Genomic DNA, 11,010 nt, shown 5'->3' on the forward strand with positions numbered 1-11,010 from the left:
CAATAGAGACAGAGGCGGTTGGTGATTCTCCGTTCCCTCTCCTTAGTCGAGATGCGAATACCCCCCAGCTGCATGGGCTCAACACCTGAGTCAGTGGGGAAAGATGGTAGTGTAGGGGAGAGGGGGGACACAGTTAACGCGAGCTCTCTTCTATGAGCTCGGTGACGAAGATCTACCCGTCGTTCAATGCGAATAGCGAGTTCAATCAAAGAATCCACGCTGGATGGAACCTCCCGAGAGAGAATCTCATCCTTAACCTTAGCGTGGAGTCCCTCCAGAAAACGAGCGAGCAACGCCTGCTCGTTCCAGTTACTGGAGGCAGCAAGAGTGCGAAACTCTATAGAGTAATCCGTTATGGATCGATTACCTTGACATAGGGAAGACAGGGACCAGGAAGCTTCTTTCCCAAAAACTGAACGATCAAAAACCCTTATCATCTCCTCTTTAAAGTTCAGATAATTGTTAGTACACTCAGCGCTTGCCTCCCAGATAGCTGTGCCCCACTGCCGAGCCCGACCAGTAAGGAGTGATATGACGTAGGCAATCCGAGCTCTCTCTCTTGAGTATGTGTTGGGTTGGAGAGAGAACACTACATCACACTGGGTGAGAAAGGAGCGGCACTCAGTGGGCTGCCCAGAATAACATGGTGGGTTATTAACCCTAGGTTCCGGAGGCTCGGAAGACCCGGAAGTAGCTGGTGGCACGAGACGAAGACTCTGATACTGTCCTGAGAGGTCGGAGACCTGAGCGGCCAGGGTCTCAACGGCATGCCGAGCAGCAGACAATTCCTGCTCGTGTCTGCCGAGCATCGCTCCCTGGAACTCGAGAGTAGAGTAGAGAGAATCCATAGTCGCTGGGTCCATTCTTGGTCGGATCCTTCTGTTATGCAGGTGAATGAGAACCCAAAAGCAACTTGGCGAAAACAGAGTCTTTAATCCAGTAAAGTAAATCTACAATCATAAAGCATAATTCCACTCGTAATGACGAGAACAGACTGGAGACTCGATCATGAACTGCAGGTTGCCTCGGGAAGGCACTTGAACGTAGCAGACTCAGACACCTGCTCACCACGCAGCATCTGAGGGAAACACGACACGACAGGGCGATACACAGACACAGCACGGTGAACAATAGACAAGGATCCGACAGGGCAGGAACGTAAAACAAGGGGAGAAATAGGGACTCTAATCAGGGAAAAAGATAGGGAACAGGTGTGGGAAGACTAAATGATTGATTAGGGGAATAGGAACAGCTGGGAGCAGGAACGGAACGATAGAGAGAAGAGAGAGAGGAAGGGAGAGAGAAAAAGGGGAACGAACCTAAAAAGACCAGCAGGGGGAAAACGAACAGAAGGAAAAGCAAAATGACAAGACAATCTAAGACAAAACATGACACTCTCTCTCTCTCCCTCTCACTCCATCTCTCTCTTTCCCTCCCTCTCTTTCACTCCCTCTCCCTTTTCCTTTCTCTCTTTCCCTCTCGCTGTCCCTCTCTCTCTCTTGCCCTCTCTCTCTTTCCCTCTCTCTCTCTTGCACTATATAATGAATGGGGTTCCATTTGAGGCACATCCTATAGGCTAAAGACAGGCATCTGACCCTGTGCCAAAGAGATGAATCCACCTGTCAAATCTACCTCATGTCGTAACCAAATCAATTCATCCCACATATCAAAGTGCCAAGATCAATACCGTGGTGGGGAAAAAAGAGATGTGACGAGCACTTTGTCACACGCCACACGCTAACTGATACTGTCTAATTCCCCTTCTACAAAGGATATTGGGGATAGGATATAGGGGATAGGATAATGGCGGTTGGAGTGGCGGTTGGTAGAATTAAAATAAAGTTGATGCCATTCGCACATAAAATGTGTCTCCTGCCTGCCCGCCTAGCTGTCTGCCCTGATGTCATAACTCTGATATGAATTCATACAAAGGAAAGAGAGTGAGAGAATGCAGAGTGGAGTGGAGTGGAGTGCAGGGAGAGAGGAGAGGGAGGAGAGAAAGAGGGCAATTGAAAGGAGGGGAGAAGGAGTGAAGTGCAGAGATAGAGGAGAAGGAGGAGAGAGAGCAAGAGAGAGAGGGAGAGAGGGGAGAAGGAGTGGAGTGCAGAGATATAGGAGAAGGAGGAGAGAGAGCAAGAGAGAGAGGGAGAGAGGGGAGAAGGAGTGGAGTGCAGAGATAGAGGAGAAGGAGGAGAGAGAGCAAGAGAGAGAGGGGAGAAGGAGTGGAGTGCAGAGGAGGAGAGAGAGCAAGAGAGAGGGAGAGAGGGGAGAAGGAGTGGAGTGCAGAGATAGAGGAGAAGGAGGAGAGAGAGGGAGAGAGGGGAGAAGGAGTGGAGTGCAGAGATAGAGGAGAATGAGGAGAGAGAGGAAGAGAGAGAGGGAGATAGGGGAGAAGGATTGGATTGCAGAGATAGAGGAGAAGGAGGAGAGAGTGCAAGAGAGAGAGGGAAGGCTTGTCTACGGCCTTGACAGCTGTCAGTAACATGTCTGCCATGTCAGCCAATGCCAGAGATGACAGGTCCTTAAAAGATACATCAGCAGCACAGAGACCCTGTAGCCCCATGCAGAGAGGAAACAGCACAGAGTCCCTGTAGCCCCATGCAGAGAGGAAACAGCACAGAGACCCTGTAGCCCCATGCAGAGAGGAAACAGCACAGAGTCCCTGTAGCCCCATGCAGAGAGGAAACAGCACAGAGACCCTGTAGCCCCATGCAGAGAGGAAACAGCACAGAGACCCTGTAGCCCCATGCAGAGAGGAAACAGCACAGAGACCCTGTAGCCCCATGCAGAGAGGAAACAGCACAGAGTCCCTGTAGCTCCATGCAGAGAGGAAACAGCACAGAGACCCTGTAGCCCCATGCAGAGAGGAAACAGCACAGAGTCCCTGTAGCTCCATGCAGAGGCAGCAGCACAGAGTCCCTGTAGCTCCATGCAGAGAGGCAGTAGCACAGAGTCCCTGTAGCTCCATGCAGAGAGGCAGCAGCACAGAGTCCCTGTAGCCCCATGCAGAGAGGAAACAGCACAGAGTCCCTGTAGCCCCATGCAGAGAGGAAACAGCACAGAGACCCTGTAGCCCCATGCAGAGAGGAAACAGCACAGAGTCCCTGTAGCCCCATGCAGAGAGGAAACAGCACAGAGACCCTGTAGCCCCATGCAGAGAGGAAACAGCACAGAGTCCCTGTAGCTCCATGCAGAGAGGCAGCAGCACAGAGTCCCTGTAGCTCCATGCAGAGAGGCAGTAGCACAGAGTCCCTGTAGCCCCATGCAGAGAGGCAGCAGCACAGAGTCCCTGTAGCTCCATGCAGAGAGGCAGCAGCACAGAGTCCCTGTAGCTCCATGCAGAGAGGCAGCAGCACAGAGTCCCTGTAGCTCCATGCAGAGAGGCAGTAGCACAGAGTCCCTGTAGCCCCATGCAGAGAGGCAGCAGCACAGAGTCCCTGTAGCTCCATGCAGAGAGGCAGCAGCACAGAGTCCCTGTAGCTCCATGCAGAGAGGAAACAGCACAGAGTCCCTGTAGCCCCATGCAGAGAGGAAACAGCACAGAGTCCCTGTAGCCCCATGCAGAGAGGAAACAGCACAGAGTCCCTGTAGCCCCATGCAGAGAGTGAACAGCACAGAGTCCCTGTAGCTCCATGAAGAGAGGCAGCAGCACAGAGTCCCTGTAGCTCCATGCAGAGAGGAAACAGCACAGAGTCCCTGTAGCACCATGCAGAGAGGAAACAGCACAGAGTCCCTGTAGCCACACGCAGAGAGGCAGCAGCACACTGCTCATAGAGATATGTGTGGCACTCTTATCAGGAAGCAGAACCTACGCTGGGACAAGGATCAGTTCTGTGATTTTTTTTTTGCTTATCTGTTCATGTTAGATACTGGAGGGATATCTTTTACCGAGACGTATGTTTCCATGCTTAATCTTGTACATAGTTGTGTTTCATCATGTCTCAGTCTTGTAACAACCATGTTAGACACCCTAGTGTTGTGCCAAGTACAGTATAGGTAGCATCTAGCTGAGAGAGAGAAGAGAGAGAGAGAGAGAGAGAGAGATTCACTTTGTATATATATTCACTTTGTATGTTGTCTACCTCACTTGCTTTGGCAATGTTAACACATGTTTCCCATGCCAATAAAGCCCTTGAATTGAATTGAAATTGAATTGAATTGAGAGAAGAGAGAGAGAGAGAGAGAGAGAGAGAGAGAGAGAGAGAGAGAGAGAGAGAGAGAGAGAGAGAGAGAGAGAGAGAGAGAGAGAGAGAGAGAGAGAGAGAGAGAGAGAGAGAGAGAGAGAGAGAGAGAGAGAGAGAGAGAGAGAGAGAGAGAGGGTTTAGTACTATGTCTCTTGACACAATGATGAAAATAATCATGGCCTCTAAACCTTATGTTGAACATAATAAACGTCTCTCTATCCACCGGATGTTTCCCTATCTCACTAAAAGTGGCAATAATAAAGCCTTTCTTGATAAAGCCAAACCTTGACCCAGAAAATATAAAAAACTATCAGCCTATATCGAATCTTTCATTCCTCTCAAACATTTTGGAAAAGGCTGTTGCGCAGCAACTCACTGCCTTCCTGAAGACAAACAATGTATACGAAATGCTTCAGTCTGGTTTTAGACCCCATCATAGCACTGAGACTGCACTTGTGAAGGTGGTAAATGACCTTTTAATGGCATCAGACCGAGGTTCTGCATCTGTCCTCGTGCTCCTAGACCTTAGTGCTGCTTTTGATACCATCGATCACCACATTCTTTTGGAGAGATTGGAAACCCAAATTGGTCTCCACGGACAAGTTCTGGCCTGGTTTAGATCTTATCTGTCGGAAAGATATCAGTTTGTCTCTGTGAATGGTTTGTCCTCTGACAAATCAACTGTAAATGTCGGTGTTCTTCAAGGTTCCGTTTTAGGACCACTATTGTTTTCACTATATATTTTACCTCTTGGGGATGTCATTCAAAAACATAATGTTAACTTTCACTGCTATGCGGATGACACACAGCTGTACATTTCAATGAAACATGGTGAAGCCCCAAAATTGCCCCCGCTAGAAGCCTGTGTTTCAGACATATGGAAGTGGATGGCTACAAACGTTCTACTTTTAAACTCGGACAAAACAGAGATGCTTGTTCTAGGTCCCAAGAAACAAAGATATCTTCTGTTGAATCTGACAATTAATCTTAATGGTTGGACAGTCGTCTCAAATAAAACTGTAAAGGACCTCAGCGTTACCCTGATCTCTCTTTTGACAAACATATCAAGACTATTTCAAGGACAGCTTTTTTCCATCTACGTAACATTGCAAAAATCAGAAACATTCTGTCCAAAAATGATGCAAAAAAATGAATCCATGCTTTTGTTACTTCTACTACTACTGCAATGATCTACTTTCCGGCTACCCAGATAAAGCATTAAATAAACTTTAGTTAGTGCTAAATACGCCTGCTAGAATCCTGACTAGAACCCAAAAATTTGATCATATTACTCCAGTGCTAGCCTCCCTACACTTGCTTCCTGTCAAGGCAAGGGCTGATTTCAAGGTTTTACTGCTAACCTACAAAGCATTGCATGGGCTTGCTCCTACCTATCTCTCTGATTTGGTCCTGCCGTACATACCTACACTAACGCTACGGTCACAAGACGCAGGCCTCCTAATTGTCCCTAGAATTCTTAAGCAAACAGCTGGAGGCAGGGCTTTCTCCTATAGAGCTCCATTTTTATGGAATTGTCTGCCTACCCATGTGAGAGACGCAAACTCGGTCTCAACCTTTAAGTGTTTACTGAAGACTCATCTCTTCAGTGGGTCATATGATTGAGTATAGTCTGGCCCAGGAGTGTGAAGGTGAACGGAAAGGCTCTGGAGCAACGAACCGCCCTTGCAGTCTCTGCCTGGCCAGTTCCCCTCTTTCCAATGGGATTCTCTGCCTCTAACCCTATTACAGGGGCTGAGTCACTTGCTTACTGGTGCTCTTTCATGCCGTCCCTAGGAGGGGTGCGTCACTTGAGTGGGTTGAGTCACTGATGTGATCTTCATGTCTGGGTTGGTGCCCCTCCTTGGGTTGTGCCGTGGCGGAGATCTTTATGGGCTATACACAACCTTGTCTCAAGATGGTAAGTTGGTGGTTGAAGATATCCCTCTAGTGGTGTGGGGGCTGTGCTTTGGAAAAGTGGGTGGGGTTATATCCTTCCTGTTTGGCCCTGTCCGGGGGTATCATCGGATGGGGCCACAGTGTCTCCTGACCCCTCCTGTTTCAGCCTCCAGTATTTATGCTGCAGTAGTTCATGTGTCGGGGGGCTAGGGTCAGTTTGTTATATGTGGAGTACTTCTCCTGTCCTGTCCAGTGTCCTGTGAATTTAAGTATGCTCTCTCTAATTCTTTCTTTCTCTCTTTCTTTCTCTCTCTCGGAGGACCTGAAACCTAGGACCATGCCTCAGGACTACCTGGCATGATGACTCCTTGCTGTCCCCAGTCCACCTGGCCGTGCTGCTGCTCCAGTTTCAACTGTTCTGCCTGTGATTTTTATTATTTGACCATGCTGGTCATTTATGAACATTTGTACATCTTGGCCATGTTCTGTTATAATCTCCACCCGGCACACCCAGAAGAGGACTGAACACCCCACATAGCCTGGTTCCTCTCTAGGTTTCTTCCTAGGTTTTGGCCTTTCTAGGGAGTTTTTCCTAGCCACCGTGCTTCTACACCTGCATTGCTTGCTGTTTGGGGTTTTAGGCTGGGTTTCTGTACAGCAGTTTGAGATATCAGCTGATGTACGAAGGGCTATATAAATACATTTGATTTGATTTTTGATTTGATTTTGATTTGAGAGAGAGAGAGAGAGAGAGAGAGAGAGAGAGAGAGAGAGAGAGAGAGAGAGAGAGAGAGAGAGAGAGAGAGAGAGAGAGCTGAAGGATCATTGTTGTTGTCTTGGGACGTGCAGAACAGAACAGAACAGAGCAGAACAGACCAGCGCAGAGCAGCACAGCGCAGAGCAGAGCAGAGGAGAACAGAGCAGAGCAGTGGTCTGGGCTGGCTCTGTACACTGGTTTGTTTTTGAAAGCATGACACTACACTGCACTGCTTTGTCCTTCTCCTACTCGACATCTGTTCATTTGTCTATAGACTCAAGCTTTGTAGACTTTGTCCCTGAAACTCAACTAGGCAGTAAATAGCATACCTCACTGTACTGTTTGGTTTCAAGATCAGGGGGGGTTTTCTGTGGGTTTTCTGTGGTACAGCAAATATATGATCTCTTTCTCTATCCCTCTCTCTCTAAAAGGTATTTCAGTTCATTTCATTCTCTATCCCTCTCTCTCATTTGCCCCTACTGCCCCCTATTGATGTTTGAACATAGTGCCGCTTGTACCCGGCTTCTAAGAAAACCAAACCGCGCAGATGAGAAATATATCATCCATCACTGAAAGCATGTCAAACCAATACAGATGGAACACTCCAGCGCATATAGGTACCTGTATACGCACACAGTATATCCAACACTGACGCAGACACACGCATCCTCATCTGTTTTCCTACCACTTCGGCTTTAATGAGGAAATGTGTTAGTAATTGTGTATAATCTCCTCAACCCCTGGCTCTCTCTCGCCAGTGGCTAACATTATGTGGAATCATTGACTTGAGGTGCATGGACAGCCAGTGTAGTCTCTTGTCAGCCACATTAATTAATGAGAAAGAAGTCTCTGTGGGAACGTTCATAGTACAAAATGAATCATTTGGCGAGAGCTGTGTGGACGCATCATGCTTTAGAAGAATGTACGTGTTTAATTATGCAACACTGGTGTTAATTGTTGTCAACACAACACTGGTGTTAATTGTTGTTTCTCACAGTTATTCTGTACACCTTCTGTTCAAAATACAGTGAAGGTATTGCCGAGGTCAGACAGGGGAGAAACAAAATGAACAACTGACAACACGTACACAATAATGGTCAAAACAACAACTTTAATGAGTCACCACATTCAACAAGTAGACCGATAAATATAATGGTATAATTCAGCTGGGTCAGTTTGTTTATCAAGATCCAAATCTAAGTTCAACAAGACCTGAGCCCTAGAACCATGCCCCAGGACTACCTGAGTCCTGATTCTGTTTGTCAATATGTATATTATCTCCATTTGCTCCAGTTTCACTCTGCCTAAACAGCTTTTTATGAACATTTGAAATCTTGTTTGAGCTCAACACCATAATTAAGTTTACCTGACATGATGGCTCGAGTCCAGTGGCTGCTCCAGTTTCAACTGATTACCCATGCTGGTCATTTATGAACATTTGAACATCTTGCATTTTCTGTTATAATCTCTACCCGAGGAGGTCAGCCCGACCTTCCTAGGTTTTGGCAGGGAGTTTTTCAACCTCTCCCTCAGCACGAGATCAGTAAGACAATAAATAAATTTGATTTGATTTGATTTGTGATCCTGGACAACAGGAAACAGAGGGCTGAGCCCGCCCCCATTCACATCAACGAGGCTGTAGTGGAGTGGGTCGAGAGCTTCAAGTTCCCCTGTGTCCACATCTCTAAGGATCTATCATGGTCCAATCACACCAACACAGTCGTTAAGAGGGCATGACGTCTATTTCCCCTCAGGAGGGTGAAAAGTTATACAGCTGTACCATCGAGAACATCTTGACTGGCTGTATCACCACTTGGTATAGCAACTGCTTGGCATCCAACCACAAGGCGCTACAGAGGGTAGTGTGCATGGCCCAGTACATCTCTGGGACCGAGATCCCAGCCATCCAGGACCTCTATACCAGGCGGTGTCAGAAGAAGGCAAAAAACAAAGACTAGACACCCAAGCCAGAGACTGTTCTCTCTGCTATCACATGGCAAGCGGTACCAATGCAGGAACGCTGGAATCAACAGGATCCTGAACAGCTTTTACCCCCAAGCCATAAGTCTTCAAAAAAACACTGCAGAATAGCAGCTACCTGGTCTACCTGTATTGAGCCTTTTTTGCACTAATTCTCAGGCACTGACTCTATGCACACTCTACCCACACAACTACCACATAGTTTAATTTCTATCCTGTGCCTAGTCACTTTACCCCTACATATATGTACAGCACATAGCTACCTAGATGACCTTGTACCCCTGCACAGTACTGTTAATCCCTGTACAGAGCATTTGGAACGTTTTCAGACCCCTTGACCTTTTGCCACATTTTGTTACGTTACAGCCTTATTCTTATTTATTCGCGACAAGCTTGGCACAGTTCCTTGCAGATCCTCTCAAGCTCTGTCAGGTTGGATGGGGAGCGTCGCTTCATAGCTATTTTCGGGTCTCTCCAGAGATGTTTGATCAGGTTCACGTCCGGGCTCTGGCTGGGCTACTCAAGGACATTCAGAAACTTGTCACGAATCGTCTGCGATGTTTTGGCTGTGTACTTACAGTTCAATTTACAGTTGAAGTCAGAAGTTTACATACATGTTCGCCAAATACATTTAAACTCAGTTTTTCACAATTCCTGGCATTTAATCCTAGTAAAAATTCCCTGTCTTAGGTCAGTTAGGATCAATACTTTATTTTAAGAATGTGAAATGTCAGAATAATAGTAGAGAGAATTATTTATTTCAGCTTTTATTTCTTTCATCACATTAGAAGTTTGCATATACTCAATTGGGATTTGGTAGCATTGCCTTTAAATTGTTTAACTTGAGTCTAATGTTTTGGGTAGCCTTCCACAAGCTTCCCACCCATAAGTTGGGTGAATTTTGGCCCATTCCTCTTGACAAAGCTGGTGTAGCTGAGTCAGGTTTGTAGGCCACCTTGCTCGCACACACTTTTTCAAAAAATGTGTTCTTCCCACAAATGTTCTATAGGACTGAGGTCAGGCCTTTGTGATGGCCACTCCAATACCTTAACTTTGTTTTCCTTAAGCCATTTTGCCACAACTTTGGAAGTAGGCTTTGGGTCATTGTCCATTTGGAAGAACCATTTGCGACCAAGCTTTAACTTCCTCACTGAGGTCTTCCTCAAAATGCCATCTATTTTGTGAAGTGCACCAGTCCATCCTGCAGCAAAGCTCCCCACAACGTGATGCTTGCAACAGGATGATCCCCACAGCACGTGCGCCACGGTTGGGATGGTGTTCTTCAGCTTGCAAGCCTCCCCCTTTTTCCTCCAAACATAACAATGGTTATTATGGCCAAACAGTTATATTTTTGTTTCCTCAGACCAGAGGAGATTTCTCCAAAAAAGTATGATCTTTGTCCCCATGTGCAGTCAGAAACCGTAGTCTGGCTTTTTTATGGTGGTTTTGGAGCAGTGGCTTCTTCCTTGCTCAGCGGCCTTTCAGGTTATGTCGATATAGGACTCTTTTTACTGTGGATATAGATACTTTTGTACCCTTTTCCTCCAGCATCTTCACTAGGTCCTTTGCTGTTCTTCTGGGATTAATTTGCACCTTTTGCACTAAAGTATGTTCATCTCTAGGAGACAGAAAGCGTCTCCTTCCTGAGCGGTGTGACGGCTGCGTGGTCCCATGGCGTTTATACTTGTGTACTATTGTTTGTACAGATTAACGTGGTACCTTCAGGCGTTTTGGAAATTGTTCCCAAGGATGAAACAGAATTGTTGTCTAAGGTCTTGACTGATATTTTGGGATTTTCCCATGATGTCAAGAAAATAGGCACTGAGTTTGAAGTTGGCCTTGAAACACATCCACGGGTACACCTCCTATTGACTCAAATTATGTCAATTAGCCTATCAGAAGCTTCTAAAGCCATGACATCATTGTCTGTAATTTTCCAAGCTGTTTAAAGGCACAGTCAACTTAGTGTATGTAAACTTCTGACTCACTGGATTTGTGATACAATGAATTAATCTGTCTGTAAACAAATGTTGGGAAAATTACTTGTGTCATGCACAAAGTAGATGTCCTAACCAACTTACCAAAACTAATATCTTGTTAACAAGAAATGTGTAGAATAGTTGAAAATCAAGTTTTAATGACTCCAACCTAAGTGTTTGTAAACTTCAGACTTCAACTGTAGATATTTAAATT

Source organism: Oncorhynchus gorbuscha, linkage group LG10 (genome assembly GCF_021184085.1).
Source record: "Oncorhynchus gorbuscha isolate QuinsamMale2020 ecotype Even-year linkage group LG10, OgorEven_v1.0, whole genome shotgun sequence".
Lineage (NCBI taxonomy): Eukaryota > Metazoa > Chordata > Actinopteri > Salmoniformes > Salmonidae > Oncorhynchus > Oncorhynchus gorbuscha.